The sequence below is a fragment of the Ornithorhynchus anatinus genome, chromosome 1 (assembly GCF_004115215.2).
Source record: "Ornithorhynchus anatinus isolate Pmale09 chromosome 1, mOrnAna1.pri.v4, whole genome shotgun sequence".
Taxonomy (NCBI): Eukaryota; Metazoa; Chordata; class Mammalia; order Monotremata; family Ornithorhynchidae; genus Ornithorhynchus; species Ornithorhynchus anatinus.
In genome coordinates, this window is record NC_041728.1 from 116,078,901 (window position 1) to 116,085,686 (window position 6,786).

At 41.2% G+C, this 6,786-nt stretch overlaps 1 non-coding gene across 1 annotated transcript; it reads left to right on the forward strand.

Annotated features, from left to right (window-relative positions):
* Positions 1-6,202: 6,202 nt before the first annotated feature.
* Positions 6,203-6,340, forward strand: LOC114817300. The gene has a single exon (XR_003765163.1). It is a non-coding gene; the product is annotated as a small nucleolar RNA SNORA7 (small nucleolar RNA).
* The last annotated feature ends 446 nt before the right edge of the window (positions 6,341-6,786 follow it).

Here is a 6,786-nt window from a genome sequence, read left to right on the forward strand (position 1 = left end):
TTCTTGACATCACTCTTTATTCCTTTCTTTGCCAGTTATAAAATCACATCATTGTTTTCTTCACAGCATTCCTAGAATCTGCCCCTTCCTCTCCCTCCAGATTGCCATCACATTGGTCCAAGCAATGATCATATCCTTTCTCTACTACTGTTTCAATCAGCTTCCTCGCAGACCTCGCTGCCTCCAGTCTCTCCCCTCTCCAGTCCATTCTTCTTTCTGCTGCCGGGAATATTTTTCTCAATGATCATTTTTCACACATGTCCCTACTCCTCAAAAACCTACAATAATGATTTCCACAGCAGGCAAAAACTTCTGGACCTCAGCTTTAAGACACTCAATTACCTGACCACACTATCCTCACTCCTCTCCCTCTACACTCCAGTTCGTACACTTCTCTCCAGTCAACCTACTTACTGTGTCTCATGCTCATTTTTCTCACCACTGCCCCTAGGCTCAGACCCTCCCTTCTGCATGGAGTCCCCTCCCACTTCACATCAGGCAGACCACTGCTCTCTCCATCTTCATAGTCCTTCTGAAATCACATATCTTTCAGGAGAACCTCTCCATTTGATTTCTTATCTTCCCACCCGATATTCCTGTCTCCTAAGCCCTTGGATACTCACCCCTGACTCCTTGACCTCTTCTCTCTTCCCCACCATAGCAATTAAGTATGTATGTTTAAACTCTGATGCTTCCCCCTACCTGTAATTCATTTTGTATGTCAATTACCTATTTTTCATCAGTGAATGGGCCAAGCACTGTTTTGATATCACAGACCAATGAAATATAAATATAGAGAACACATCTTGGATCTACTCATCCAAGCAGTAAGAGGCCAAGAGAAAAAAAGAGAATTAAAAAAATGAGGAAAGGAGGGGAGAAGGTTCTGGAAGATACTTGAAACTGCTGTCTCATTGCTATTACACTCTTAAAAGTTCTGTGTGCAATAGGTTCTAAATTAATTTAAACACTTCCCTCTCCTCCCTCCCTGCCCTTTCAGGGAGACCACCCATTTCAAAAAGAAACTCACCACCTCTTCAAACTCAAGACCATCTCTGCTGCACTATCACATTCTTGCTCTTCTCCTCTACTGAGCACACCACTTTCACTGTTTATAATTGTGTGGTACAATAAATAATCTTTTATTTCCTCCTTAAAAAAACAGGGTAGGACAATTAAGCTGCAGTGGCAATTTTATGAGTAAATATGGTATTTAATTGTCTTTTAATAATTTATATCTAAACTATAATTCTTTTATCTTTTGTATGTTTGACAGTTTGCATCTACTTGTCTCCCTCATTAGATTGTAAACTCTCTGTGGACATGGATCACTGTTTCTAGTTCTGTTGTATGTGCCAAAAAATCTAGTACTTTATTGCCATTGTTCTTGCCTTGTCTTGTTCTTGTTCTTGTCTGTCCGTCTCCCCCGATTAGACTGTAAGCCCGTCAAACAGCAGGGACTGTCTCTATCTGTTGCCGACTTGTTCATTCCAAGCGCTTAGTACAGTGCTCTGCACATAGTAAGCGCTCAATAAATACTATTGAATGAATGAATGTATGAATGAAAGTACAGTAGGTTAGGGGGTGTTCAATAAGTACTGCTTCTGATGATAATAGAGGAAGGAGATTGCAGAAGAACTGGGTAGACATTCATCTACTCTATTCACTTCAACTGAATCTCCAAATCCTTCGAGATTTGTCTTTCTCTGCTTTGGTCATTTTCACTGCTGTCTATGATTTTCCCCTAAATTTCCTTACCACCAATATGTGTAATTGAATGCTGAGTCAGCCATCAGTTCTGCCCATGTGTTACTTGGATATCATGTGTCAGGTTATTAATATGGAATAAACACTAGATAATTTGTTGTAGAGAGTTAATCACATTAGCCTTCCTTGTTTCTCCTGAGGGAAACTTGTGATGCCCATAATATCCCTTCTCGATCAGCTTTTCAGAGTGTCAAGTATACTGTGTTTCTCTGGAGCTTTGTAAGCCTAACTTTGAACCTAGATAGTATTATCTGTTACTCTTCCCTCTCTGATATTGGTGGGTGAAAGCAAAATAATTCTCTCCCACAAATCCATTCTAAACTCGAAACTATTAATTGTAGTAAGGCTTTCGTATTAGCAAAGGTTCATGATGAATATTTAATGAAAAGAATTAATAAAACATTATGCAATTAAATGTTTCATTTTAGTAATTGCATCTCATTAAAGGCTTCATGAATAATGTGAAGGAATGTATGCTGAACACTATGGGATTAGTCTATCATTGCTTTTCAGCTCTTGGAAGGGCAAATCAATTACTCTGGCAGAATTGAATGAATTGGTGCAAATCAGACCTACTCATTTGGCAGAATTATTCTTTAAACCAGACAAATCATTAATTATTTCAATGTCATTAGTCATTAGGACTGTGCTTTATTCTTGGGAGAAATTGTATTCTTTAAGTAGCATCTCATGGTCTGTTTGCTGACCAATCGTATGTGTTGGGCACTATAGCGAAAGAGCTTCTTTTTTCATCTCTCTGCTCAATCATCCACCACCCATCACCAACACTCCCATCACCTTTCCCATCGTCTGCTTCTCACTCACATGCCCCCGGCCCCAACCACTTTCTCATAACTGTCATTTTTCACTCATCTCCTACTCTTGGCTGCCCTTAGATCAGAAACATGTAAAATTTGCAATGAAGACCAATGTTAAAGAGAAGCAACATGGCCTAGTGGATAGAGCATGGGTTTGGGAGTCACAAGGTCATGGGTTCTAATCCCGGATCCACCACTTGTCTGCTATGTGACCTTGGCAAGTCATTTCACTTCTCTGAGCCTCAGTTCCCTCATCTGTAAAATGGGGATTAAGACTGGGAGCCCTGTGTGGGACAGAGACTGTGTCCAACCCAATTACTTGTATCTACCCCAGCACTTAGAACAGTACCTGGCACACAGCAAGCACTTAACATATGCCATTATTATTATTGTTATTATTAATAAATGTTTTCTGGTCAAAACTATAACCTTATGCCCTCTATTCAATAGTATTTATTGAGTGCTTACTAAGCGCTTAGTACAGTGCTCTGCACATAGTAAGCGCTCAATAAATACTATTGAATGAATGAATGAATGTGCAGAGTACTGTACTAAGCACTTGGAATGTACAATTCGGCAACAGAGACAGTGCCTACCCAATAACAGGCTCACAGTCTAAATGGGGAGACAGACAGCAAAACAAAACAGAACAAAACAAAACATGATGACTTAACAATAATAATAATAATAATGGTGGTATTTGTTAAGCACTTACTATGTGCAAAGCACTTTTCTGAGCGCTGGGGGGTTACAAGTTTATCAGGTTGTCCCATGTGGGGCTCACAGTTTTAATCCCCATTTTACAAATGAGGTAACTGAGGCACAGAGAAGTTAAGTGACTTCTCCAAAGTCACACAGCTGGCAAGTGGCGGAGCTGGGATTAGAACCCATGACCTCTGACTCCCAAGCACGGGCTCTTTCCACTGAACCACGCTGCTTCTCTAAAAGTATGACTTTTAAAAGTAAGACTTACTAAAAATATGTTTTGGTTCCACTCCCAGTTTGACACATAGGCTTCAAGACTTCAAGAGATCATTTAATCCCTTCCGTTTTGGCAGGATCACATTCCAAGACAAAGTCTCTCTGGCCTCAAGAAGCATAAGGTTATTGGCAGTGGCAGTCTCCACATTAAAAGCGCTCCTAAAACGTCACCTGATGAATTCCCAGCACTCTAGATCATCTAAACTCATCACCCATCTTTTGTACTTATGGTCTTATTTTTAGCTCAAAAACTACTATTGCTGCTAACTATAACTAATATTATAATATTATGAAGTAATGCCAGTGGTGCAAGGAACTCCTTTCAGACATCTGAGTTTTTAAACTGTGAAAGCTATGCTAGGTAATTGTATTGAAATGAAACTAATTAAAGGTTAACTTCCAAAAAGATGAAGACAAACATGCCATATGAATCTGTACATCAAAAGAAAAGGGAAAAAAAAAGATGTGATTATCCTGAAGAATGACAATTTAATGTAAGGAGGGAAGACTTAGAAGATAGCTGTAGAGAGGAAGGTTTTTTTTTTTTTTTGCTTTTTTGGGGTTATTAACTAAATTGAATTCCAAAATCTGAAAGCAAATTAAGACTGCCATTACTGCATTTATTAAGCCAAGAGAAAAAGTACTTTTCCTGTAATGCCCTGATACTTAATTAGGCTTAAATGCCACAATCTCAGGTTGCTAGAACATCTGCGTACATACCCTTCTACTTTGTTGCTTCCTTTGTAAGCCATGAGAAGCAGCACGGTGTAGTGGTAAGAGCACAGGTTTGGGAGTCAGAGGACATGGGTCCTAACCCCAGATTGCCACTTGTCTGCTGTGTGACCTTGGGCAAGTCACTCAACTTATCCGTGCCTCAGTTACCGCATCAGTTACTCAGTTACTCAGTTACTGTAAAATGGGGATTAAGGCTATGAACCCCATGTGAGACAACCTGATTACCTTGCATCTACCCCAGCGCTTAGAATAGTGTTTGACACATAGTAAGCACTTAACAAATACTATAATAATAATTATTATTAATGTGTGTGTCCCCAACTAGATTTTATGCTCCTTGTGGGCAGGAAATGTGTCTACGAACTCAGTACTCTTCCAAGAACTTAGTACAGTGCTCTGCACTCAGTAAGTGCTCAATAAATACCAGTGACTGATTATGGACAGAGATCATATCTACCAACTCTTTGGTACTGTCCCAATTAATCAATTAATGCTATCTATTGAGTGTGCAAGCATGATGCAATAGAGTAATGAGACCCAGCCCCTAGTCCAGTCCCAGCACCCGTGGGTTCTCACCAAGCTTGGACACTAGACCTGAGTTTCCTCTTGCCTCCGGCACCGTTCTCACTAGGAGGGTGGCTTGTCTATAGCCTTTGTGGGGTTGTTTACTCCCTGTAAACAACTCCCTTCCTCCCCACTTCAAAAGCTAACTGAAGGCACATCTCCTCCAAGAGGCCTTCCCAGACTAAACGTCTCTGCCACTTGTCAGCTGTGTGACTGTGGGCAAGTCACTTAACTTCTCTGTGCCTCAGTTACCTCATCTGTAAAATGGGGATTAACTGTGAGCCTCACGTGGGACAACCTGATTACCCTGTATCTACTCCAGTGCTTAGAACAGTGCTCGGCACATAGTAAGTGCTTAACAAATACCAACATTATTAAACCCTCCTTTCTTCTTCTCCCACTCCCTTCTGCATAGCCCTGAACCTCTCCCTTTAATCGTCCTCCCTCCCAGCCCCACTACATTTACGTATATATCTGTAATTTATGTGTTTATAGTATTGTATGTCTCTCCCTCTAGAGTTTAAGCTCATTGTGGATAGGGAATATCTCTGTTATATTGATATATTGCACTCTCTCAAGCACTTAGTACAGTGTTCTGCATACAGTAAGTGCTCAATAAATATGATTCACTGGCTGAATGACTTACTGTAGGGCATAACCGTCTTAGAAGTGTCTGTGGACGCCCATCCCCAAAGGCTCTGGGAGCAACAACATCCTTTCCCAGGCCTGCAGCCTGGTAGGGGGCAAGAGAAGCAGCAGAGGTTGAAGTGGGGTAATAATAATAATGATGATATTTATTATTGTGGCTCAGTGGAAAGAGCCTGGGCTTGGGAGTCAGAGGTCATGGATTCAATCCCAGCTCGGCCACTTGTCAGCTGTGTGACTGCGGGCAAGTCACTTAGCTTCTCTGTGCTTCAGTTACCTCATCCGTAAAATGGGGAGTAACTGTGAACCTCACATGGACAACCTGATTACCCTGTATCTACCCCAGCACTTAGAACAGTGCTCTGCACATAGTAAGTGCTTAACAAGTACCAACATTATTATTATTATCGCTCACTATGTTCCAGGCACTGTACTAAGCACTGAGGTGACAAGCAACTCTTGTTGGACACAGTCCCTGTCCCATGTGGGGCTTATTGTCTCAATCCCTATTTTACAGATGAGGTACCTGAGGCCCAGACAAGTGAAGTGACTTGCCCAAGGTCACATTCCAAGGCGTTTTCTACAGGAAGAGCAACATTCCATGGTATCTTGAAAGTGAGTGAAAAGCAAAGGGCCAAGAAAAAATCTCTTTCCCACAAGAACTCTGATTAGAATGAATCTATTGATTCCTTTCCCTCTCAGGATCACACCTGGAGGGTTTCCAGTACTCTACCAGTCTCAGCTATGGGAGGGAGAGTCAAGCAGAGGCATACCTATTCCATTCCTAGCTTGACCAGTAGCTAATGAGGGGAAGGCAATCTGCTACAAGTCAAAACTCACCCATGCTGGGCAGCAGTGGCTTGAGAGAGTTGAGGGAGGAGACTCAAGTTTACTGCGTGGAAGAGAAGGCAATGACAAACGACTTCTGTATTTTTACCAAGAAACCTCGATGGATACGCTACCAGAACGAATGCAGGTGGAGGTGGGGCGTTCTGGAAGAGGTGTGTCCATGGAGTTCCTATAGGTCAGAGATGACAGCATAAGACAAGACCAGATTGACTCCTTGGATAAATATTATTTAAAACTACTTTCTTCAAAATTCATTCAGTTGTATTCATTGAGCGCTTATTGTGTGCAAAGCACTGTACTAACTGCTTGGGAAAGTACAATATAACAATAAGCAGACCCATTCCTTGCCCACAACAATCTCAGAGTCCCCAGGGGGAGACACATTAATATACATAAACATAAAAATAAATTACAGATATACTTATAG